Source organism: Rhinopithecus bieti, unplaced genomic scaffold (genome assembly GCF_001698545.2).
Source record: "Rhinopithecus bieti isolate Rb0 unplaced genomic scaffold, ASM169854v2 scaffold_20477, whole genome shotgun sequence".
NCBI lineage: Eukaryota > Metazoa > Chordata > Mammalia > Primates > Cercopithecidae > Rhinopithecus > Rhinopithecus bieti.
The window spans coordinates 1,306,394-1,333,237 of record NW_016810038.1 but is presented as its reverse complement, the minus strand read 5'-3'; the positions used below and the strand labels follow the sequence as shown (position 1 = coordinate 1,333,237).

General features: G+C 45.2%; 1 long non-coding RNA gene across 1 annotated transcript; it reads left to right on the top strand.

Annotated features, from left to right (window-relative positions):
* Positions 1 to 2,422: 2,422 nt before the first annotated feature.
* On the top strand, positions 2,423 to 25,630 carry LOC108541633 (uncharacterized). Its single transcript, XR_001889006.1, has 2 exons — positions 2,423 to 2,481; positions 22,426 to 25,630. It is a non-coding gene; the product is annotated as an uncharacterized LOC108541633 (long non-coding RNA).
* Positions 25,631 to 26,844: the final 1,214 nt, after the last annotated feature.

The following is a 26,844-nucleotide window of genomic DNA, read 5'->3' as shown; positions in this document are numbered from 1 at the left end:
CTTCAGGAGGCAAAGAGATGGTGAACAGTACTCTGGCTTGAACCCGTCAGCAAGAGCCACTGCTGACAGCTATGAGAGTGGCAACACAAGCGTGGCTGAAAGACACCCACCGAGGAGGCTTGTGGACTTCTATTCTAAAGGACAGTAAGACATAGATCAGGCTGTATCATCACAGAAATCCACAGCACAGCCTTCCCTCTCCCTCCATCTCACATGAGTGAGAAACCACATTTGTGAAAACAATTAGACAAATCGAGTTTGCAGAATCTTACCCGGACATGGTCATTTGGTCATTTTCCATCTGAAATGCAAGTAGCTAGTGGAGACAGCAGTGTAAGTGGTTGGCTAACTCCTACAGTGCTCATAAGTTAACTAATTATTTCCATGGTCATTAAATCACTCTTTTTCCATCTGTAAAGCCCTCATTAAGGCAAGTTGGGGATGGGGACCACCCTCTTTGCTATGCAGATTTTCCAGCCCGAATGAGCAGATCAGGCCACAGCTGAGGTGGCGATGCCATGTGACAACTCTGCAGAGCGTGAATGATGTCAGCATGTGGGACTCAGCTGGCAGGGACAGCGTGGCATGGGTGGGGGGCACGACCTCTCGTCCCGGGGACCTCTGCACATTAGCCGCCTTCACCACTGGATGGCTGCCTGACGGTGGACGTGTGGACCTTTCTGGTCTCCGTGTCCTCCTCTGTGAAGAGTTTAGAGTTCTTCACTCCTAGGGCCATGGCCTGCAGTGGATGAATGAGCTCCGTGAGGTTCAATGCCCAGCACAAGTAGGCTCAATGCATGCCAGTGTTACTTTGTTTGCAGCGAGAAGCACAGGAGATCCCAGTGGGCCCCAGGTCCTGGTGAGCCTTTGACAACCTTGAAGAATGTAGAGGGACATCCTGTGGCAGTGGGATGGGAACACAAGGATTCCAGAGTAAGATTAGCAAGGGGAGGTGGTGAAGCCTGCCTCCCTGAGAAGCTGGGTAGGAGTCCAACGGAAGAGAAGTGGAAGATGGCTGCATGAGTAGTATGAAGCAGGGTCACCAGTGAAGGAGGCCTTCAAATACAGGATGAAGACCTTGGTATGGGAGCCGGGCAAGGTGGGGTATGCTTGCAGTCCCAGCACTTTGAGAGGTGGAGGTGGGAGGATCACTTGAAGCCAAGGGCCTGAGACTTGCCTGGGCAAGACACCGAGATCCTGTCTCTAAAAAAGCAAAAAATACCAAGTGTGTTTGTGCATACCAGTAGTCTCAGCTACTCAAGAAGCTGAGGTGAGAGGATCCATTGAGCCCAGAAGGTCAAGGTTGCGGTGATCCGTGATTGCACCACTTTGCTCCAGCCTGGGATACAGAGCAAGACCCTGTATCATTAATTAATGAACAAATAAATAAATAAATAAATACTGTCATGGGGACTGGCAAGATAGACTAGTTAGAAGGCCATTAAAGTAAACCACAAACCGAGGGCTCAGGGCTGGTCCAGGAAAGCAAGACGTGTGAGAAGGGAAAGGCCCAAGAGCTAAGGCAGTGAGCAGTAGAAGAATGAACCTCAGTTGAAAACCTCTGTGAACTATGCAACGTCAACAAAAGAAGTCTTTGCATATTTGTCTTGTCCCCAAAGCAGACATAGACAAGAGCACTGTGACTGTCACCAAAAAGATAGCCAGTATAGGAAATACATGTTGGTTGATGCAACCGATGAAGAAAACCCTTCAAGATGCTTATGAACTTTGCTCCAAATCTTACAACACAACTGAAGGGAACCACAACTCGAATGGAGTTACATACGATTTCACTGTCCATTTGTGCTTTAAATGCATTCCATCATAGAAGTCAGAAAAGCTCAAATATTTTAAAATGCGAAGTATTTTTTTTCTTCAATTGTACTTCATTAATCCCTTCCAAAAAGTCTACTTTCAAAGACTCAAGAAGTTAGGTCTCACTTTTAAAGAATAGAGAAAGGGCAGGACTGCCCTCAGAAGCCTCTATGGCCAAACACCAATATTGTCAGATACGAAAACACTGATGAATCAAAGGCTGTTCGAAGCATCTGCCAATTTTGAGGCAAAGCCCTCTTTCCGTACTGATGAGCCTGCTTGACTGACAATACAGTAACTTTTTTTTTTTTCCTCAAGTGAACGCCTTGCACCAGCATCTTAAAATCGTTAGAAGAAATGGGATGAAAATGTTCATTAAAGGTGATGAGGAAATTTGGATGAGACGGAAAACCACCCTGATAAGAAGGGACCGAATCAAAAGCATCAAAGGTAGGGCAGCCGCTCCCTGCAAGGTTGCAGCTGGAAGGAGCCTGTTCAGGTAAGAGCTTAATTAGGGCTGTCAGTCACACTAATTGCCTGTGATTAAATGGTGTGAGTCAGCGGAGCTGGGCATTGGCCCAGAGGTGAGCCTGCTTCATCCATTGTGAACTGGGGACCCGGGATTGGGGATTGGGAGGCTTACCAGTGACGGGCAAGTGACACACGGTGTGCACTCCCAGATCCTTCCACCAACACCCACCCTAAGCACTTGCTTTCTTCAAACAACAGCACTTTGTTTTAGCATCATCACATCATGTGCTGGAAAAAACTTCCAAATAGCCCTTACTTGACGTCCATATTTCCAAGGTTGGGCTCAGATTTCAATGAATAATAAGCAAGCCCCTTGCGATCAGCTATGAAAGATTGGTCGCCTTTGAATGGCAAAGGTTTTCTTGTTTCTTGATTTCTTCACTATCCTGCCTCTTGATAGCCCATGCCGACTCAAATTGCCCAGCTGGTGTTTGAAGACGAGTATTTCTGCCTGAGATCTCTTTCTGTGTTTGTTTTCCCTTCCAAAACCAGTTCTACCTTTTCCCAAGAAATCCCTTGACCGCCATCACTTATCTCCATCAGGTTCCTTATTTCCAAATAGAACTCATATTTGGGGGGAATGCCAGTGTCATTATATCTAATATTATATTATCCAAGAGATATAATATCCAAGAGATATTCCATCACTTATCTCCATCGGGTTCCTTATTTCCAAATAGAACCCACATATGGGGGGAATAGGGCCACTTCAAATCCTTTAGGTGGCTCCTTCCTCACCCTGCCTCTCCCCATCCATCCCTCCTTAGCTGCTCCCTGTTTACTTCACCTCCGTCCAGCACTTAACACACCCTGCCTGAGGACCACTGGAATCCAACTGGACGACCTGCTCTTTGAAAGGCAAATGTCTGTGCTTGGTTCCTGTCTGTGGCCCCACGCTTTTTAAAAAAGTATGCTACATTAAAATGTTTTAAAATCTCTAGAGTCAATGCTCAGGAAATTGTTATTGGGGAACACGAGTACGTACGTTTTTCTGGGCAGAATAGAAAGTCCTGGAGAGGGACGCTGCAAAGGATCTAAAAATGTCTGTGTCTGTTTGCATCTGCTTGTCTTTGATAAGACACCAAGTAAAGCAATACAAATGTTCATCTTCTCAGTCCCGCCTCTGCCTCATGGAGCCTCTGAGGCTGTGACAGCAATAAGGTAGGTGCAGAAGTTAAAGGGAAAAACATAAATTAGGTCATGAGAGGATAAAGAGACGGATTTCCAATAGGCTTCAACCTTCAGAGATGGGAGGGCCTAAATTAAATGGATCATACAAAATTCAATAAACAAGGATTGGAGATGGCAGATGATTTATCCCATTATAATTTGAATTAAGCGGGAGCATCAATAACACCCCTGACCCGAAGATTATTAAGAGACAGCTAATAACAGGAACAGAACCAGCACACAGAGCCATTGATGACTGCTCAGAATTTAGGGCTCAGGCATTTAGGGCTGGGGGATTGATTGCTTGAAAGATAAATTTCATCCTTGGTGCTGCAGAGCAGAGCATGGTGGGGATGAGCAACTAGTGGTGTCCCAGAGCCACCAGCCCACAGCCCACTCACATGTGACCAAGACAGCATCACCTTCCCTTAGGCTAGTGGCGTCCCAGAGCACAGCGTCACCTTCCCTAGGCTTGGTGAAACTTTAGACAGATTCCATCTTGACTATCAGCCCCTCACCTCCCTTTTCATAGAGCATGTACTTAGAAAACGTGCAATTATAAATCCTTTGGAGCTACAAATCTTCCCCCAGATTCTGGCTCATTTTACAATCCAGAAAAGACCTGGAAATTGTCTGGAAATTGTCTCTGTGAAATGTGAATGATGAAGGAGATGGCACTCCAAGCTCCCAGTTTCTGAGAATAGGAGCCTTCTCTGATGGATGCACATTAGAAAACACAGGTGGCCTAATCCGAAAAGAACGTTTGCAAGCTCAGGAATAACTCGGCCTGCTGGTCACATCTCGTTGACCAGCCTCCCGTCTGTTGGCATCCTCCCATCCTTTCCACTATCTCATGCCTGCATTGGAAAACTCTCCCACCTTTTGTATCATGGAAGTTGAGCTCAGGTTCTCTCCTCTGTTGCAATAGTCTTTAGAGAAGTCTTCCTGGCCTGTTTAACTTTGTTCCGTACAGTTTTTACTTTTACTTTGACAAGCCATCAGTGGAACCATTTGCTCCAAACCCAGGTCGCTGGTTCTCAAGTCAGTCATCCTGTACATGTAGCAGGTGGGTGAGAGCCAGTTAAGCCAGTGTCATTATTTCTGCTGCTATCAGATGACTCAGACTGTTCCAACATGAAAAACAGACCAAATCAATCACATAACTGGGTTTTGTGAGTCTCAGAGGAACTGGTTTGATGGAAGTTCAGTTCCAAGGCCACTTTCTTCTTCACACAAGTCTAATTCCACCCTCCCTGACATCTGGTTTGAGTTAGTCATCTTAGCTATTTGGCTTTGATGGAATTTTTGCTTTTCAACACCATTTGGGCATTGTCAAATTACATCATAATTGCATCAGCAGAGGCTAATTGCATCATAGCAACAGGGACACTTTTGAGCAATGTTCTGGGCTCCTTCATGCACATGTTCCTTTATTCATACAGGAACGCCCTCCCCCATGACTTTCTTCCCTCACCAGGGAAAATACTGTTGTCTCCATTTCATTGATAAGGAAGCAAGGCATAGACTGAGTGTCTTGCCCAAGGTCACCTGCATGGATGGTGCCAGAGCTGGAATTGGAGTCCATGCAGCCTGCATGATTTTACGATGGAATGTAACAAGGATTTTATTTTATACATTGGGAGTCCCAGGATGAACACACACACAGGGAGAATATCTAGAGAGCTGTCAGGACCCCTGGGGTAGAAACCTGAGGGACCAAAGGGGACTTCTGCTGGAGGGAGATCCATCCTGGTAGAAGAAACAGAGGAAAGGCACTGTGTGTGTCCAGGGACCAGCAGGGCATGGGCCGGGGAGTCAGGAGTGGAGGGGCCATGGCAGGACCGATGAACTCAACCACCTCACTAAATTCTGCAGGGCTTCAGGACCCCTGTGAAGCACACAAGACAGTGCCACCGCCCCCCCTCTTCTAACAACTTAGACATTTGAGGGCATCGCTGAACCTCGAATGTCAAGGGTTTCAGTGCCGTAGTGATTGGGTGAGAACCAGTCCACACAAACACAGACATGGGCAGCAGAGGCACATTGGGGGCAACGATGGAGCAGTGGCAGTGCACGAGCACACATGAACACCCACCCATCTCTGGATTTTCAGATATTCTTTGAGAGGAACTTTCCAGGGAGCCGAGGGGAGGACGCATACCACTGAAGATTGCTTTGCGGTGGCGTATGTCTCTCCTGCACTCACCAGCCAGTGAGGGCTGGGGAATGCCTGGCCTTGCTTTACCAGCGCATTCACCATCCCCACCAAGAGCAGGAGCCATCCTTGCCAGTTCCCGCTCGTTCACCATCCCAAACGAGAGCAGGAACCATCCATGCCAGTGTCTCCCGTAGGTTCTATCAAAACCACCATTTCTCATGCGCTGCCTTTCCGCGCTTTGGATGGCATGAAATCTGCACATGCAAGTCTTGAAAGCTGCCAGGAGAATTGTGTGTTAGTCAGTGAAACTATTACCTGTTCATTTGATAAGAGAAAATTAAATTATTCAGTTCCCAATAACACAAGCAACATCCCAGCCGTAATAGTGGAGTAATTGTTTTACAATTAAGGCGTGCCCAGAATGTACATTACCAACTCATTTAATAATGTGCACATTGAGTCGCTTATTTTTTTTCCAAAGAGGCAATTCAAATAAGTAATTTAGTGGTAGAAATAAACTATGAATTTAATTTATATGTTCATTAATTGTACAATTAAACAGAATACTAATTGACTGTAGAATTATAGCTAAATGGGACACTGCAACCGGGTAATTAGTTCTTGTTCTGTTTTTCATTGCGAACATAATTTTTGGTGGTCTCACCCTGCCCAATTAGGTTTTGTTTGGCTTTATTGGAGCATAAACCATTCTTCTAGCACAAAGATTTAATCCTCACAGTACAGTGGGTGTGTTACACTCCTGTCCCAAAAGGTTATCTCTTTACTTGAAGAGAAAGGACATCTGATTACCGTCGTCGCGAATGGGAGGATGTTGTGCCCGTCTGCAATTTTCAGTGTCTTCTCTGCAGAAGGAAGAGAGAAGGCAGACAGAGTAGGTTAGTGCCAGTAGCATTTGGACTCCCCGGAAGGTTCTGCCTAAGGAGGACCGGGATCTGGACAAGGGGTTCACCACCTCTACAGTCTTCACTCACTGAATTGATCAATTTTATATTACCCAGAACTGCCACTTCTAACAGGTGATCTCCGCATAGGCAGTCAGCTCCAAGACTAAGGAGAACAGACATGCAGGAAAGATGCCCATGCAGGGAACGAGGTGCCTTCCCATATAATCAAGATGCCTCTGCAGTCGACACACCACTCCCGTCTCTCCTGAGGGCAGCATCCTCAGATGCTCTCTCCTTGCTCTGATTCAGTAGCTGGAGGGTCCGACGGCTCACAATGAATTCCTGGTTCAATTCTCAGATACACACAGGCAGGTTTTGCTTTTCTCAGCTGCTCAGAAAGAAAACAGGGACAATGTGAAATGGTGGTTCCCTTATGACATACATGTTATACCAGGATAGAGTGAGCACCAGGGTCACAGGACTCGGGGTCACAGGACTTGCAGCCATGCGGCCAAAGCAGCTGCAGAGCAGCAATCCCTGTGACTTCAGATGCATTGGAATCCCCCAGGGGTGTGGGGAGCATGCTAAAATGCAGATTCCCAGGCAGAGGGGCTCCCCTGTGATGCTAAAGAAGCTTAAACTACAGGGCTTGTCTTGGGCATAGTTCTCTGGTAGGGGAACTATGTGTGGGAAATTCCAAAGCTACCCTTTGAAAGGCCAAGCCTGGCATGAAGTCAGATGTGAAGACGGGCTCTTTCCCAGTATCCTTCTCTTAACACAGTGCTTCTGTCCAACCACATTCATCTGAATAAATCCACAAATATTGAGATCTGCCCCAGAAATAAAGGGCACCGCTACAGCAGATGGCAAGGCAGACTCCAATCCCAGAGTACGGGGTGCAGGCCTTTAGCTGAGCTCAGGGACCATAAGAAACGTGCCTCAGTGCCCAGTGTGCATTTCTAAGGACCCTCCAACGAGTCTCCCGTGCCTAACACAGCCGAGCTCCTAGTGTTCAGAAGTCTCTTGTGGCTTCTCTAACAAATTGCCACCCACTTGGTGGTTTAAAACAACACAAATTCAATCTCTTACAGTTCTGGGGGTTAGACATCCAGAGGTTCCAGGGGGGAAAATCTGTTTCCTTGCCTTTCCCAGCTTCCAGAGGCCACCTGCACACCTTGGCTCATGGCCCCTTCCTCCATCTTCACAGGCAGCAATGACATCACTGCCACCTCTGCTTCCATCCTCACATCGCCTACTCTGACTCCCTCTTCCCCGATAAAGATTCCTATGATTACCTGGAGCCCACCCAGATAGCTCATGGTGCCCCAAATTCTTAAACTTTATCATGTCTACAAAGGCCCTTTCACCATGTATGGTGACATTTCAGGTTCCCAGCATTAGAGTGCAGACATTTGGGTGGAGGGATTATTCTGCTATTATTCCCCAGGCAGAAAAAAAAAAACATGTGCAATATTGCCCAGATCGCCGACACTAGGAAAAACGAATGATCTTTCTGGGATCCTTTAGCATGCTTGGTGTTCACTGCTTGTTGAACTTCCCAACCCACTCTCAGGCAACACAACCTTGAGAAAAGGGGAGCTTAGGAGCAGCTGGGATGCCCTACAGCCGACATCCTTCTTGCCGCTGATAGAGAGGATATGGGTGGAACAGATATTTTTGCTTTGTTTGTTTGTTGCATTATTTAGATTATGCAAAGGCATATTCCCATGAAAGCCCATTGACATAGCAGTGGAAGTTGGAAGGGAAGAGCCTCAAGGTGATTGTTTAGTCCAGGGAAGGAGCGATTGCTCAGAACGTCACTCATTTTGCCGTGAAGTTGTTGATGTGACAAGGTCTCAAACTAGATAATGTCAGAAATGGTGACTGGCCATGAAAGGCGGCGTTGTCCAGGCAGCGTAATCAAACAGGCGGTTGGCCTTGGTTCCTGAGTGTCAGTAACTAAAAACCGAACCAAGAACACAAACCGACACCTCCTAAAGTCTGTTCTTCGCACACACTGGCTTCTGCGCCTCTCCCTGCCTGGCCCCTTGGATCCTTTTCCTTTATTTTGTTCTGAAGTACTGAGCGCCTTTTAACATCCTCTGTAACTTATTTATTTTGTTTCTCATCTGCCTCCTCCATGAGATCAGGGATTCTGTTCTTTGTTTTCTATCCCAAGAACTAGATACGTGCCTGGTCTGCAGGTGACTGATAAATATTTACAGAATGAATGAGTGTGAAACGCCATATGATTAGTAGACTGCATTTACTTAGCATAAGGGAAATAACCTCTCTATTACACTGTTAAAACCGGGTTCTTATTGCTGCTTGGAGAGTAGGATTTGTTTAAGGTGCAAGTCAAGCGGGGATTCCTTAGGGCTCTCTCAAGTCCCCAAATCAAGCCAAGCAATGGAGTTTTCAGATAAGATCTGGTCAGCATCCTGCCCTAAATCAGTATCTCCCAAGTTTCCACTAAAATATTTATAGAGGCACAGAGAAAAGTTGAAAAATCGAGAAGCCCTCACACAATACTGATGAAAAAGTTAACGATGTGCTATTATAAACGGATAATTATAGATAAGAAAACCCTTGCTAGGAATTATAGATATTTTCTAAGGAGAATATCAGAGCTACCAAAATAGAATCAATCATCAATGACATAATTATAGAAAAATTGCTGGAACTGTAACAAAGATCTGAGAACACAGGCGGCAAGCGTTCACCAAATTTCAAAGAAAACCAGTAAAAAATGGGCCAGATTTGGGCCAGATTTAGACACATCTTGGAAAGTATTTAAAATAATGAAGTAAGGGTAAATGCAAAATACTAGATCATTTTAGGAAGAGAAAATATGGCTACATAAAAACAAATACAAATCAGCATGGCCCCAGCTTGCTTTTTTGTCACACTCCTGCCCAAAGGAAATAGAGCAGCAACTGCAAAGGTTCTGAAGCAGACGGAGCAATCCGAGGACCCCACTCCCACATGTGTGGGAGTGACACACGCTCATGAAATTTACCTCCCAGATATGCTTTCTTGGTGTTACAAAAATGTAGCCTTCAGCCTTAATAAGAGCTACACTTAAGAATTTAAGGTATTGGCCTGGTGCAGCGGCTCACACCTGTCATCCCAGCACGTTGGGAGGCCTAGGCAGGTGGGTCCCCTGAGGTCAGGAGTTTGAGACCAGCCTGACCAACATGGTGAAACCCAGTCTCTACTGAAAATACAAAATGAGCCGGGCATGGTGGTGCATCCCTGCAATCCCAGCTCCTCAGGAGGAGGCTGAGGCAGGAGAATCACTTGGACATCGGAGTCTTTAAAAGAACCGTATTAGATAAGCACCCCACGTCTAACTGCATTCTAACTGGACACGCTGCACAGTTTAATCTAGGATGGTTCTCAGTGCTGCATTCTTCTGGGGGGCTGGCCCATGCTCAGAGATTCTGACTCCATTCCACAGTCAGGACTGAGAGCAACTCTCACAGCTAATGAATGATTATCAAAATGAAATAATTTTATCATAAATTATCCCTCATCCATACAGTGGGGAAAAGGCACAAAAGCATGAGGCCCACTGCATCTGCCTCGCAGACACTGGGTGAGTATTCCCTTCTTTCTTCTCTTGCATTTTCCAGGTTTTTAAAAGAAAAAGACATTTTTTTCAGTGAAAACAATAACAGCGAAAACTTTCTATAAAGAGCTGAGTTTTATGGGTCACAGTGACCTGCTACCAATTCATTCTGACATTCGGCTCTAATTAGAAAAGAAAGCCCTGTAGTTTTATCTTATTCTTACAAGTCTTATCAAACATGAACTGCGAAATCTTTTCCGAAACTTTTCTCCTAGGTCCCACTTGGTCGAAATAAGACTTTAATAAAAAGACCAAAATTAGTTTGTAGCAAGGAGACTCCTGGAAGTTTGGAAGTTAATCTGTAGTTGAAAAAACAAACAAACAAAAGGCTTTCACATTTGTTTAGCTCTGGGCTTTTCTGGTTCTGCTACTCACTGACCTTGAAATTAAGGCAGGCTATCTAACTTCTCTTAGCTTCAGTTTCCTCATCTTTAAAATGGAAGTGATGGGCTGGCCACAGGGACTCACACTTGTAATTCCAGCACTTGAAGAAACTGAAGCAGGTGGATTGCTTGAGCCCAGGAGTTTGAGATCACCCCTGGGCAACTTATAAAAAAAACCATCTCTATAAAAATTACTAAAATTAGCCAGACGTAGTGGTGTGGGACTTTAGTCTCTGCTACCTGGGAGGCTGAGGTGGGAGGATCACCTGACACTGAGAGGCTGAGGTTGCAGTGAGCTGTGATCACACCATTCCACTCTATCATCAGTGAGATACCTGAACAAGACCCTGTCTCAAAGACAAAAAAAGGAAATAAAATGGAAGTAATGATATCTACTTCAAAACAGCAAAGACAAAAATAAACTAAGGAAAGGAGAGAGAGTCTCCTTCTCACAATATGAACAGCAGAGATAGGTGGCAGTAGGAGGCTCTACTTGTATGACCTAGAGGGGACCTTCCCCTTTGCCACCCCCAGTAGAGATGATTTTGGAACGCTCTGCCACTGAGCATGCTGCTTCATGTCTGATTAACGTCACAGTTCAACAACACAACAATCAAAACAACAACCTTTAGTGTATGGGGTGGTCCCCAAGACCACACTCAGAATGAATAATTCAGTAGACAAATTCACGGAATGTGAGCTGTCATGCTCATGGTTTATCAGGATGAAGGGACTCAGGTTAAAATCAGCCCGGAGAAGACAGGCATAGATAGGGCAGGGTCCAGAGGACTCCGGTGCGAGCTCCATTTGCCCCTCTCGGTGGAATCATACCAGACAGCATTTACTCCTCTGGCGAGGATATTGGATAGCGCTTAGTCAGTGTCACCAACCAGCGAAGACTGCCTGAGCCTTGGGGTTCAGGTACTTACCGAGGATGGTCCCTTAGCCTTTGGTTTCCAGGCTCTCCGGAGGGAGGGTGAGCTGTTACCATGTGGCTCAAGGTCCCCCAGTAAACGACAACACTCTTACCAAACAGTATATGCCCCGAGCTCAGAGCTGGCCATCAAGAAGCTGGGTGAGGGCCTGTCTTTTCTCTGGGCAAAGTTAATCCTCTAGGCTCACCTCTCATCGAAGGTTCACTATTTGAAGAAATCAAGACGTCAGTCAAGAATAAACACCCATCAGAAAAATGGTAGAAGGGATTTTAGGACTCTGGGAGACAGCTGACAATGGAAACAATTGTTAACATTTCTAAGAGGAGGTTTTGGATCTTAAATTAGGAAACTGACTGCGATCAAATCCCCTCACTAAGTGCTGAGAGGCGACAAATTGGACTTTCCAGAACTGACGGTCTAGACAAGGGGTCAGGGAACGTTTCCTGCAAAGGGCCGGAGATTAAACATTTTTGGTGTTTGCAGGCCACATGGTCTCTGTTGCAAGTACCCAAATCCGCTGAGTAGAGCGGAAGCCGCCATTGACAATATGTTAACAGAGGTGCCAGGTTTCAATAAAACTATTTATGGACATTGCAATATAAATGTGATATAATTTTCACATGCCATGAAATATTAGGGGCCTTTTGGTTTATTGCATAAGTGAAGCTCAGGGGACTTGGGGAGTGATGGAAGTACCTTCCTCGATACTGTAACGGTAGATACATGTCATCATACGTTTGTCAAAACCCATAGAAGGTACGGTGCCAAGAGTGAACCCTAATGTCAAGTATGGACTTCGGGTCATAATAATGTATCAGTGCTGGTTTGTTAGTTTTTTTTTTTTTTTTTTTTTGAGACGGAGTCTTGCTCTGTCGCCAGGGCTGGAGTGCAGTGGCCGGATCTCAGCTGACTGCAAGCTCCGCCTCCCGGGTTTACGCCATTCTCCTGCCTCAGTCTCCCCAGTAGCTGGGACTACAGGCGCCAGCCACCTCGCCCGGCTAGCTTTTGTATTTTCAGTAGAGACGGGGTTTCACCGTGTTAGCCAGGATGGTCTCAAACTCCTGACCTCGTGATCCGCCCATCTCGGCCTCCCAAAGTGCTGGGATTACAGGCTTGAGCCACCGCGCCCGGCCGGTTTGTTAGTTTTAGAAAACGTCCAACACTAGTGTAAGATGTAATAGGAAAACGTGTGTGCCAGGCCCCGTGGTAGCAGGGAAAGATACGTGGAACTCTGTGTACTACCTGCCAAATTATTCCATAAATCTAAAGGTGTATTAAAAATATAAAGTATTTTAAAAAGTATAAAAAACATTCTTAGCTCACAGGTAATAGGAAATCAAGTGGTGGGTTGGGTTTGGCCTGTGTGCTGTCATTGTACTTGAACCCTCAGACAAGCTGGGACAAAAGCTCACATGTGTGGCCCTCACATGGTGCAGAAACGATGCTGTGGGTCGGTCCCATGGGCAGTGGCAACAAGTGAGCAGAGTCAACATGGGCCAGAGGAGGGTTCTTGACGGGAAACTCGGGTGGGAGCGTTAAGGAATGGGTAATTCCCACTACTTCTTTATGCTCTTTGCTCAGGATCTAATTTAGAAACATGAGCAGGACCTAGAAGCAACCTGAGAATCCACAGGGCATGCATGAATGATTTTGACTTCCCTGAGCTTGGAAAAGCCATTCTTCATACTTGCTGTTGGTCTAAATAGCTGTATTATTTGCAGCAGAAACTTTGCAAACCAGGCCTAGAGGGAGACAGGAATTTCTCCAGATATCGTGCTGCCCTTAATAAGCTGCTCACCCTCCTGGCTTCTTGAAGATGGAGTAATCAATAAGGGCATCACTTTGAACAGTGTAACCAGCACAATTTGTTTGGCAAACACATATTATGAGTGCCCACTGTGTGCTCATGGCTCTCTTGGCTGTAAGAGCTTATGGCAATTATGAGGTGATGTTGGAAACGGCTGGTCGAAACCTCCAAGTAAGAGAAGAAACAAGTGGTGTCATATTGATCTCATGGAATGGATTTTAATGCTAATAGATTTTAGTGCAACCCAGTGTGCTCCCTGTGTGGCAGTTTAGTGCCTGGTTAACAGTCGTGTGTGACTGTTTCAGCTGAGCCTCACTGTGCATCCAATTATGAGAACACATTAATCAGCCACTTGACAAGGTATTTATTTATTGCTTCTGATATTTTCATTATGCCGGCCAAGGCTCAACCTAGTTTTGTAAAGAAAAAGCAATGAGCCGGTTGCCCACAGGGATGTTGAGAATGGAGACCCCTCTGGTTTCCCACCTGGAGATGGTCAGCAGAAACCAAGGCATATCCTAAAATGTTGGTCTCTGCATTCTCACTATTCTCTCTCCTTGGAATTCAGGAATCAACACCTAATTACTATCTCTACTCCTGTGTCGAGTGTTTACCGTGATTAGCTGGTCAATAACTCATTGTCTATAGGTTTCAATACAGCTTGGGGATTTTCCATTACTCTCCATCTACAGCAGTGAGAACTGTGCTGTGTTCCACAGGACCCCCTTTCTAGGATTTGCCTTCTACCTGGAGGCTTAAAAGAAGAAACGAGTTGGCTTAGCAAATGGCTCAAGGTGTGGGAGCGTGAGTCAGATTTCAGGGATCCACAGCACATCCCCAGCTCTGTGATCTTATCTGTGAAGTTATCTAACTTCTTGCGCCTTCCTGCAAGTCAGCCCACCTGCAACATGGAGAAGTGCTTAAGATGATTCCTGGCTCAAAGTGTGCGATAAATGAACGACATCAATAAAGAGACCAGAGCAGTGAGAACTAGTCATGTCCAGAGCACTTTTGGGAAAGAGGAGAAAACGTGAGAGGCGGCCTGCTCTGGGGACCGACTTCAGCATGAATCTCACAGCTGAAAATGCGTACCTGGCTTCCAAACCACATTTTCCATGACTGTCTGCCCCAGAAATTGTGGTGCCTTCTGCTAATGATCTTTGGGTTCCATGGCTACTTTTAACACAGACATTTGCTGCCATCTTGAATATTGAAAACATCCCGACAAAGGGGCTGCATCTGCATCCTTATGCTCCAAGTCCACATGGTCATTAAGAACTGAACCAGTTGGAGACCCTGGGCAGGTGGGAAATTATGCAATGGGGAGTGTTTCTCTGTGTGGATCTGGGGCCCCACACCCACAGCCCCTTCCTTGCTCAGCCTGTTGGCTCCTTCATTCTGGCCACATAGCACAACAGTCCATGAATACAGCAGTGACAGGGCTGGTGGCCTCTCTGAGTCATCGTTCTTGCTCCAGGACCCCTCACCAGCCTCCCCCTGTGGCTGTTCTCATCTCCCATAAGAGTGACGGCTGATAGCTCCAAACTCAGCCTGTAGGACAGGCTGGGCAGATCTCACCTCCTGCCTGCTTCTTTCCCTAGCTAGTCTTCTCCATCCACTGCAGCACTTGGCTTCCGCACCATCCTTCTATGACAATGAAGAGTTTACAGACTGATGTCAAGGGCTCCTTTGACACTCAGTGTGGCGGGTAGGGGGTTCTCGCTGGGCATGGAGAGTAGGAGGCCAAGGCCACTAGCAAACTAACAAAGTGTACTATGGGAGCCCTGCGTGCTCACCTCTGAGGGTCAGTGTAAGTCCTTTCTATTTGACGATCAGAACCATCTCCACCAACATATTGTTACACAAGCACGGGTCCTAAATGAGGATCAGCTCAAGAGCTGCACTTCTAGGTTGCAGAGCAACTCATGTGGTCTCTGGGAAAGTAAGTACGAGAAGTTCAGGGGACCCTCTCTTCCTCTCATCTTCACTCCCACCAGTGATCACAGCTTAACCTGCCACTGTGGCAGGTTAGAATAAAAAAGGATGGGGTTTGTTCCTACCTTTGAAAACATCACAGAGAGTCAAAGGGAATGTTTCCAGGCTGAACTAGACCCCGCTGAGTGACACAAGCAACAGGAAAACACATCAAGACCATCAGCGATGGCATTTGAAAAGCAAATTTGATCCATGGTAGTGGAAGAGACAGCAAGTCCCCGTCATTGAAAGCAAGCTCGCCTTTTAACTAAAGGTCTAGCGAGGGTCAGGCATGGGGAGATCTTGGAGAAGGGACATCTTCAGGGAAAAAGTAAGGAAGAGTAATGATTTGAATTCTGCTATTAAACTCCGCACAGGGAAGACTGGTTAGCAGCCGAGAGGCAGTAATGGATGTGTCCTTCCCCTCGTTGGGTCAGACATCCATGTTGATCCTCAACAGGGGTTCAATGAGGCAACTAAGACAGGAAACCACGAAAAGAAAGTGGAGACTGATGACAAACTATGGAAGAATGCCATAGGATCCAGCCAGTTCCACTTCGTCCCGCCATCTGTGGGCAGGAGGCAACAGAGCTGGCCAGATTCCATGCCACTCCGCAGCAATACTCAACCAATCCTTGCTATCATTTTTGGTGCCATTTGTAATTTGTGGGTTTGTATTGCTAAGTCAGTCTCATGGAGAGAAGACAGAAGACATGGGGCAAATCATCAACATAATAACAATGAAAGGGAGAGGCAAGAAGGAGGCCACTTCAGTCCTTTCACTGCCAAGAGCCACCGTCCATGTGAACAGATGACTTGAATATGATCACGTTTTGTCAAAGCCCCAGATAATTCAGTGTGGAATACACATTCCGTAGTTTACCTTTGCTGCAATGAATAACCTATGCAGGAACCACATTCTGGAGACACTATCGATCTGCCTTCTTGTACAATCAAGAATCAAATACAGGTGATGGGCATCATTTTCCTTTCAATTATATCTTTAAAAATGACATTTTCAATTGTGCTGCTGTAATAGTGGCCTGATTTTCACTGCAGATCTCATGAAGCATATGGCAAACTTACAGATAAAAACTTACGCTCTAAGAGATAACCCATCTCTCTGATGTCTTGTTTTTCTGTAGACTCAGAAATGTTTCATACCATGGAGCTTCACTACCAAAAGTGTGGCCCCAGGGCCAGCAGCACTCTCATGGCAAGTGAGCTCTTTAGGAAGACAGAATCTTGGGCTCCACCCAGACCAGCTAAAGTCACTTGCATGTTTTATTTAGATCTCTAGGTGATTTGTATGCTCTTTAAAATTTGAGAAGCTCTGCTATAGTGCAGATTGATAGCAACTGCACTGCACCACGTGTGGCATCTTGTCCACATGATGTCATTCCCGATGGAACAACCCCTGCTGCAGCTAGACACCTGGCTGATGCCCCTTAAGCCAATGAGGCAGAAGCCCACAGAGGCCAATGGTTTATCAGAGGCAAACACAGGCAAAGCATTACCTCCAACTGGATATTTTGGAGCGCACTTAGAATGTGTTGGCTTATTTTCCACTCTAGTCACTAAAATGCCTTACAAAGAGCCCCTCTAAGAAAGTTTAATTTCAACAGGGATGATGTCAGGAAACTTTGGGAGAATGTAGATTAGTTCAACTTTGTTCTTCTGCTTCCTCTCCACACCTCCTTGCCTTTGCCTTACAATGTGTGGTGTTTTATTTAACATTTTGTAATTGCAGAATGCATTTATGCTTTGTTTATCGGATGTCTCTCTATACCTTCTGCCTGATGAAAAATGATGGAGGTGATGCAATTGTGGGAAGCGGAGGAAATGAATTTAAGGTAATGTGTTTTTATTTGACATCCAATACATTGTTTTATTTTACTATCAAGACATACACCTGCTTAGCTGGCCATTTAGAATTACCAGTAATTTTGATATTTTCTATTTGACATTTCAGGGCATGGAGCAACTCTGGGAGGGAGAACATTAGTATTTTGAAATCAAATGTGATACAGGAACGTAGTTTGGCTCTTTGCTTTGTGCTGATGTTTATGCTACCTGCAGGCAAAACGGAGGTCTTTTGAAAAGAAAAGCACACTTACATTCTTTATTGAAACATGTAATTGAGTTCTTTATATATCAGAGAAGCCTATTCATTTGTATTGAATGGTCACTGAGATATTCTGTCTATTGAAAATTCACATAGCCTCTGTGCAAATGCAGAATGTACTCTTGCAATGCCTCCCCACCAAAAGTAATCCTTTTGGAACAACAGTTTTGATCAATTATTTTAGATGAATATTTGGACAGTTCCGGTTCAGAAAAGATGATCGACAAAAGACCAAAAGGATTCTGGCTACTTTGGATTGTGTGAGTATCTTAGGTTCTTGGCTCTGATGGCAGTGAAGGGAGGTTCCATCTCTGTCAATTATCTGTTAAAGATATCCACCTATGAATGCTTTGAAGTAGAAAAGTGTGTTCAATGTAAATTAACTTTAACATTCAAAGATGATGGTTCATGATTTATTTTCAAAATAGTGTATCTGTGAAAAATTAACAGCCACAAGGTTCCAATTATCTCAATGGCAGTCTAATTTATGTGGCATGAAGTACTTTAAAAAAATCGGGAGGTGTGTTTAGTAAGGCTAAATTGGTGTTGGCTTGCTGGGTCACAGCTTGAAGTCTATCTGAACGACGTGGATCTCGTTAAACATCATCAATTTAAAATCGCTTAGGTGATAAGGATGAAGATGTAGTTTGGGGCCCAACAGACATTTTTCTTTTGTTCATAAATGTATCCCCTCTAGGAGCAGCTCTGACTTCTTCAAGCAGACAGTACCTTGGAAGGCAAGCTGTGAAGGCGGTCAGGTGGGCACATCCCCCAGCCTGGACACCCAGTTCTCTGGCAGCCTGACTGTTAAAAGGAGGTTCAGATCATCAACTCCCTCTTGCCCAGAGCCTCGAGTCCTGGCTGTGTGCAGGTATTGATTTTGGGAAGGAGCTCCAAAATTGATCAATAACTGCTGGCAGCTGAAATCTTCAGATATTTGTTAAAGAACCAGATAGTCATGTTTCTGTGGACAGAGAGGGTGGCTGGTGCTCAGGGTTCCATGATTAAATAATGCCTCATTTAGCTGTTGTTGATAAGTGATGGGTCAATGCAGGAGCGGGTATTTACTGTGATTAATCTAAACAGGAGCAAGCCACAATGACCTGTTCCTTTGGCACCTGTATAAGTGAAGAAAATTTGTCATTTGCTAGTTGAGAAGCAGTTTCTCACTTCTAATGAGCTCTGCAGATAGAGGGGACTTCAAACGGGCCTGCAACCACAACCAAAAATACTGAGCTGCTGGAGGAGGTGGAAGACCCTCAGAACACCGTGAGCTTTCCAAGTGTTCTTCCCACACTCAGAAGGATTGCAGGAAATGAAGTCGTACCATTAGCAGGCAGCCACATGCTTCAGCAGTTCACAGCATCCTGGAGATACACCAAGACCGTTCTCTCCCGTAGACGTAATGCCTGGGGGAACATATGACTTTACAAATTTGTCTAACTAGCTCCATTGCCTAGTGGCACAAGGCACTCTGGATTCAGAGTGGACACACAAATTTCTTTCACTAGTAAGAGAGAATTCCCAAATAACTCCCCTTTTACCATTCCATGTTCTTTGGAACATATTTTGGGAAGCACTGTTAAAATAATCTATACTGGCCCTCACCCAGTATAGGATTGTTTCTAGGATTGTTGACCCATTCTGGCATGTCTTAGAGAAGAGGGTAAGCTGCTGATTACACAATTATAGCTGCAAGGGAAGCAGATTAAGATAACCAAAAAACAGCCACGTCCAGTCAGATGATAGCCACATTAAGGTGAAAAAGTTAAGATTTCAGTGAGTCAAGATAAGATACCCAGAAATCCTTGGCTGTAACCAGAATCCTTATATTTTAGGTACAGACTTTTATTTTTAATAGTTTTCCTATTAAGACTTCTGGATTCTCCAAAACACAGCTTAATGAAGTGAGGAGACACTCATGTTTGAGTTTCTGCTGGTCTCAGCAGGCAAATACCAGTGTGCACTGAGTCTGTTTACTTACCTGAAAAAGGAAAAATGACCATCCCTAGCTTACAGGACCCTTGTGTAGAATAATGAAATATAAAATGTGGCGTACAGTGAATGACTTGTCAATAAATAGTATGTGAAATGGCAAATTGACCTGATGGGAATATGTTGACCACATGGCTATATTATATACAGAGAGTGGATACACACAGGGGTTTGCATAAATCTTTCTGTGTGTGTGTGTCTGTCTGTCTGTCTGAGTAGTCTCAGAACCTTGGCACTGAATGAGGCTTCTGTCAAACCCTTAAGAACTTATCTTTTTTTCTGATCTGAAATTGACTTGCTCAAACTGAGATCCTATGTGATCTTCTTATAAAATTCTTGGGACTCATTCATCTTGTGCCAACTCTGAATAAAATATATTGAGGAAGCCCCTGAGGAGACAGAGGGATAGTTGTTATTCCTATAGTTTCGCAAATACACCCAGCTCATCGATTTAAGCATAGTTCAACCTTTGAAGAATGTGGGTTCTCCCTAGCAGTAGCATTCTCCAGCAAGCTCAGAGTAGGCAGCAAAATTAGAGCTTGACCATGTACAAAGGACTTTCCTACGTATCACTCAGCTCAGTGGCTTTCTGCCTGGGGTTCAGTGACAAAGAACTGTGTCCATCATCATCATGATCATTGCCAAGTCTTTTCTTTCATTTATTCCAGGGATCAAAAGTCACATGGGTCAGATTGAATTTCTCAGTGTCAAAGAATTAACCAGTACCCTCTGGTGGAGGGCAGCTAGAAGACACTGCAAGGCAAGAAGAGAAAAGCAAGATCTGAAGACATCAATAGAAAACAGGACCATGAGAATTTGCTCCATTTCCTGTGAGTCCCTCGGTGTTTGAGGCAGTACCTTCTGACATATTAAAGGACCTGTTAAGTATTTTTTAATAGGATTGACAACAAGCCCCTTATTACCTGGTGTCAGGATAAATTATAGGAATATCAGGCACCCGAAAATAAAATTCCACTAAAGTGTGCTACGTTTTCACCCTTAAAATTACCTTTGAAAACATGTGCATTTACTTGGGCTAAAGAATTTCATTTTCTGTGCAAAGTTTCTCAACTTCACAACACTCTTGACATTTGGTGGGGAGAGTCAGATGATCTCTGTTGTGAGGGCATTGCAGGATGGTTAGCAGCACTCCTGATCCCAACCCACTAGACGCCAGCACCTCCCCACCCCAGTCACAACCCAGTGTCTCTCTAGACATTGCCAAATGCCCCCTGCCAAATGCTATTGCCAAATCTCTCTCCAGACATTTCCAAATGCCCCTTCTCTCTCCTCCCCTCCTCTTCCCCACTGTGGGGTCAAACCACGCCTGTTTGAGAAATGCTGTGCTAGGGTTTACAACTTGAGCTCAAGGATACATTCCTGGGGAAGTCTATTGAGTGGAGCCATTCCTTCCTAGGGACTAGGCTGCTGCATTCTGTTCCTGTGGCTGAAACAGGTGACCACAGACTCAGTGGTTTAAACAGTACAATGTTACTACCTAGTCGTTTTAGAAACCAAAGTCCAACATGGGTCTCACTGGGCTAAAATCAAGGGGATTTCAGGGTTGGTTTCTTCAGGAGGCTCCAGGGTGGAAGCCACTTCCTGCCTTTCCCAGCTTCTGGAGGCCTCCATGCTCCTAGACTTGTGGCCACTTTCTTCGTTTCCAAAGCAATCAGCAGTGAAGGGCCGCATCCTCTCAGGCCACATCACTTGGACTCCCTCTCCTGCCTTCCGCTTCTGCTCTCAAGGACCTGCAATGACACGGCCCACCTGGGAAATCCAGGAGAATCTCCCTTTCTTAGGGTCAGCAGGCAGCAGCCTAAATTCCCTCTGCAACCTGCCTTCCCCTTTGCTGTGGAAACTCACACAGCCTCGCGTTCTGGGATTGGATATGGATAGCCATGGCGGGAGGTGGAGGGAGATTATTCTGACCACCCAGATGCCAAGAAGACTCTTGGAATAAAATCCAAACTCTATAACGTGGTCCGTGAGCCCTGCCTTATAGAACCTGCTCACTGCAGGCGCCTTTCTCACTCCCACAGCCACGCGGCCTTTCTGGTCCTCAAATATGCCCCTTTCCAAGGCCTTTGCCTTTGTGGCTTTGTCTCATTTTTGAAAACTTTAGGGAACAAAGGGGAGAGCTGGTGCTACTCTAAGAAACGCATATCCATTGTCAAGAATTCAGTGGTACTTCTGGTTTCTTATGTTTGATTAGGTTTCCATAGTGTCCTGCCTCTTGCTGGGCTCCTGGCACAACATGTGTGGGTGTGTAAGTATGCTTGTGAATGTGTTCATGTGTGTGTGCATGTTCATGTGTCTGTAAGTGCACGTGTGTGTGTATAGGTATGTGTGTATGAGTGTGTATGAGTGTGTATGTCTGTGTGAGTGTGTATATGTGATGTGAGTGTATGTGGTGGTGCATGTGGTATTGTGTGAGCGTGTTGGTGCAAGTGTGTCATGATTATGTACGTGTGCAAAGTGTGGTTTGTGTGTTTTCTACGTGTGTGTGTACAGGTGTGTGTGTTTGTTATGAGTGTGTGTATTGTGTACGAGTGTGTGTATATGTGTGGAATGTATGTGTGGTGTATCTGTGTATGAGTGTATGTGTGCTTGTGCGTGTATGTGTGCAAGTATGAGTACACGTGTGTATATGTATATGTGTGTGTGAGTGTACGTGGGGTGTATGTGTTCAGTGTGTGTCCTTGTATGTGTGCAAGTGTGAGTGTCTACATGCCTGTGTGGATGTGTGCATGTATGTGTGTGGAAGTGTGTATGTGTGTGTATGAGTTTGTGTTTCTCCCGGATCTTGCTCCCTTGGAGCTGCCTCGCTGTCATCTGGCAAGTCTCAGCTTAAAGTCACCCCCTCGTGCGGTCTTGTCTGCACGGCATCCACAGAGCAGCAGTCCTGCGCCTCCTGCTACTGAGATGGAGTGAGATTCTCAGCATCTCATTTGCTTTCCTCACGCATTTATCAGAATTTGTAATTTCTTTATTAGATTATTCCCTGCCTCCACCAAAGAAGTGCATCTCATCGAAGAAGGAATCAAAGGAAGCTGGTCGATGAGCTCAGCATCGGTGCCTGGCAGTGAGCAGTGAGCTGCGTGGCACCCCTGGCAGACGTGTGTTACTGAGCAAACCAGAGACTGAGAAGCAGAGGGCAGGGAAACAGTGTCATGCATTTCTCATGAGTTCTGTGATTGCTCACAGGCTGAGCAGGAAGGGAAGTTAGAAAGGAAAAAAAAATGAAGGGAAGATACATGAAATTGTGTGAGCATTCAGTAGCTGCCAGGCCTCCTTTAGTAACACCGTGGGTTGAAGGACAGGTGTCCTTGTCTGCCATGCAGAGAGGAGAGGTTTCAAGCTCAAAGGCAGTAAGCAGTTCTAAGCTGTCCAGTCAGGATTCAAACACAGCACATTATGAGGGTGGGCCTTGAGTCTGGCCGAGGAACAAGGGTTAGGCTTTCAGGCATGGGACTCCCTCTAAGGCAACCTCTGGTTCACCTTGCTCTCATCATCTCTCTGGTGCTAAGACTGCCACCTGAGCTTGGACACCTGGAAGCCTTGTTCCTCAAAAACAGGAGAGAATGAGGGGAATTCCTTGACCCCTCCTGCAACTCGAGGCACCGACCATCTTCCCAGGATGACTGAGGGGGCTCCACGCTAAGAATCTGCCCTTCGGCACATGCCAACCACAAGCACGAAGGCTTCTTTTTTAAGACCATTGTGAGAAAAAAAAAAATGCTGCCATCATCGGAGGCAGCATTTCTGCCTGTGATTCCTTAACGAAAATGACCTCAGTCTCTGCCCTTGTTCGTTTCTTGTTACTACAATTATAAATGCCTCCGTGGCTTTGGGGAGAGTTTTCTGGAAGCAAGGAGGCAGAAAATCTATTTTTCTGAAAGCTTTTCTTTTTAAATTAGGCTGTTGTTTCTTGTGTCCCTAATGCCAACCTAATAACCTTTCCTGATGAGATGACAGTGTCTGAATTGCTGCAATTGCTTCTGTGCAGAAGGCGCTTTCTTGGGCTGTCCTTCTGAGTGGGTAGAGCAGGGGTCCTTTGTCTTGGCTAGGGCTCTGCTGTACAGTCACCGGTGTTGACTGAGTATGTTGTAAAAGTTTTGTCTCTGCTCACCTCGTGAAGGTCTCACAGAAATTCCCTGTAAGATAGATACAATTGTTCTTTTAGTTATATGGTAACCAGTGCGATGTTCCAAGAGCTTTACCTACACTTTACCTCTTGCAGGTCTCACAGAAACCCTCCATGAGATAGATACTGTCATTGTCCCCATTTTACAGATGAGGAAACTAAGGCACCTAGAGATTAAATAACAAATCCACAGGCAGACAACTCATAGGTCACTGAAACCAGATTTGAATCACGTATATTCTGGCAAACCAGCTCTCTGGAGTGAGCAAACAAACAAAAAAAATGGTGAAGGAATAGACTTTTTAGCATTTGCCAATTTCCATGGTGTAAATAGTCCTGCCATGGCTGACTGAAAGCTACCAATGATTTAATAGCTGACTTGCTAAATTCCTGAATATTTAACCACATGCTCTTGCCAACCAGAGAGTGCTGGCTCAGACTCTGACTGGATCTTAGACTCTTGGCTACTGGGTTTTGCAATGCTTAAAAAAGGTCTTTAGGAGAAAAAAAAAGCACATGCATTTTGATATTCTCACATTCAAGGTGTGGGGATGGGGAGTCATACCTTTGGATGTTACTGGAAATACTATGCGTTTGGGGAAGTCTTCTGAAACGTACGAAAGAAAGCGAATTCCAATTTTAAATCTTTAGGGAGTGAGTGGGAAGAAGTTTCTAGAATTAGCCTATCATAAGAAAGTTCTGCAACTTTGCAAAGCTAGGAGATCTCTGACTTAAATTATTTCCAGCTTAGCAGATGTTCTTCTATTTTTTCTTCTCTTTTTATCATCTTTGATTTGGACCATAGCTACACTCCAGTGGTCTGTCGTCTTGGCTCCGTGAGGTCAGAGGAGTGCTCATTTTGGAGAAGCTGGCTTAGCAACAAGCCCCTTCTCTGAGAACTGGCCCAGGAACAGCCCTGCTGGAGGAGCAGCCACACTAACCACATCCGGTCCTGGACCAGCGGGGCACTAGCTGCCACTACCCACTCATCTCCAGAATTGCAACCCAAAGAGGTGGAGACAGCATTACCTGGTGGTGGGCTTCTGGCTTTCATTCATGTGATTTGAGGTATCGTAGTTACGAGTGCTGTATGTGAGCAGGGGAAGTCAGTGAAAAAATAAAGGAGACAGTGAATCCCAAAGATGCAGATATTTTGGCTCTTGAGAAACAGAAAGAGGGTCTTTGATTCCTGGTAGAAGCTCCAGCTTCCCCCTACTATTCACCTGCTATCAGGGTCCCCCTTCCAAAGATCACCCATGTAAGGGCATTTGAAAGGAGCCACACAGCCTATATGTATTTTCTCATTAAGCAGGTGGAGTCCAAAGTCATGCTATATCTTAGTCCAAAAGTCTGCCAAAAACTTAAAATATTTCAAATTAATGTTCAGCCAAGTTCTCCAGCATAGCTTACTAGAAGTTATGCAATAAACCCAAATAATGCAATGAAGAATGGCTTCAGATTCAAACCACATATGGCCAGATTCTGATGGAGAAATTTCAACCCAAAAGAGAAGTTTCTTTTCCTTCCCAGATAAGGATTCCAATGTGTATTTTTCTTTCTTTTCTGGATTGATGCATAATAGGAATCTTCAGGAGGGACAATATGATCTTCTGAGAAGAGGGAGCTCATTGGCACAGTTAGTTATAGACACGGCAGGTTGAGCCCAGGTTCAGAGTCTTTGGTGCAAGCTAAAGGAGGCCTCGCAAGGAGACAACCAGTGCTAAGAGTGTGAAAAGTGACACTTGGGGCCTACTGTCCTTCCTGAAGCATGAGACAGTTAAATGGTGCAATACTAAAGCAGTCTCAGCTAAGATAATGGTGATGGTTGCACAACTATATGAATTTACTCAATACCACTTAATTGTCCAGTGTAAATGGGTGAATTCTAGAAGACATAAATTATCTCTCAATAAATGTGTTTCAAAAAGGCTCATTATTGGCCAGGTGCAGTGACTCATGCCTGTAACTTCAGGGCTTTGGGGGACCAAAGTAGGAGGCTCACTTGAGCCGAGGATATAGCCTGGCCACCTACTGAGACTCCATCTCTACAAAAATGTAACACAAAAAATAGCCAGATATAGTGGGACATGTTTGTAATCCCAGAGGCTGGGGAGGCTGAGGCAGAGGGATCGAAGGATCAAGTGAGCCCAGGAGTTCAAAGCTGCAGTGAGCTATGATGATGCCACTGCCCTCCAGCCTGGGCAACACAGTGAGATCCTGTCTCTAAAAATAAACAGAAAGACACATTGCTGAGGAGGCCACTTCCTGCTCCTTCTACTATGGTTGTGTTGTTTAATTTGGATTAAATGTGTCAAAAAAAAGAAAAGTAAAACTTGTTCCTGCAAGAAGCAATTATGTTAGCTTAGAACTTGGAACATCAGGCCAAGGAACTTTTAGTCTAAGGTAGACTGAATAGCTCAATGAGGTTATGCAGTAGCTAGCTCTCTCCCCCTTGTTCACCTCACCCTGTTCTATTACAGTTGAATTCTTCACCGTGGCTGGGAAAATGAACCACCATGTCAGACGGGTGGCTTCCAGCGTGGCAGTTACCAGAGAGAGCGCCAATGTTTTCATTCACTTTCCATAGAGGATGTTGGTTTGGCTAACCTCTTCAGTGTGCCCTTCTTGAGATATTGACTCTGGCCAGGGAAAAGAGTCCTGCAACTGCTTGTGCCTGGTCAGAAGACCCGCCTCTGTGGCCAAGCAAGAAGCAGCATCCTGGTTGACAAAGTCCGCCAGGACTGTGTGGAGAGGGCAGGGGACATTTCCCCAAACACAGAACAAGGTGCAGTTACCATAAAAAAAAAAAAAAAAAAGAACAGACAGCAAAGTAAACTGAATAGATAAAACGCAGAGCTGTCATGGGTTGTCTAAACTCAGCCTCCTTGTCCATATTATCTGGTGGATCCCAAATCATGCATCAGATGTACATCAGACGTAGACTGAATGCATCACACATGGACTGAACTCACAGCCTGGAGCTGAACCCAGCCACAATCAGCTGAATTGCAACTGACCTGCAGACACACGAGTGAAAACAATCAAGGCTTCTTGTAAGCCATTTAGTTATGGAGTCGTTTGTTATGCAGCATTGGTGTGGCAGTAGCTGACTGACGTACTCCCTTTTTTGCAGAGCAAGGAGTTGGTATTTTCTCCCAATCAGAAACCTCTCCACAAAAATACAAAACAAAACAAAAAAGCAACATGAAATCCTTCACACAATAAAGTACCTGACATAGCCATAAACTCTTAGCCCATTAATGAAACT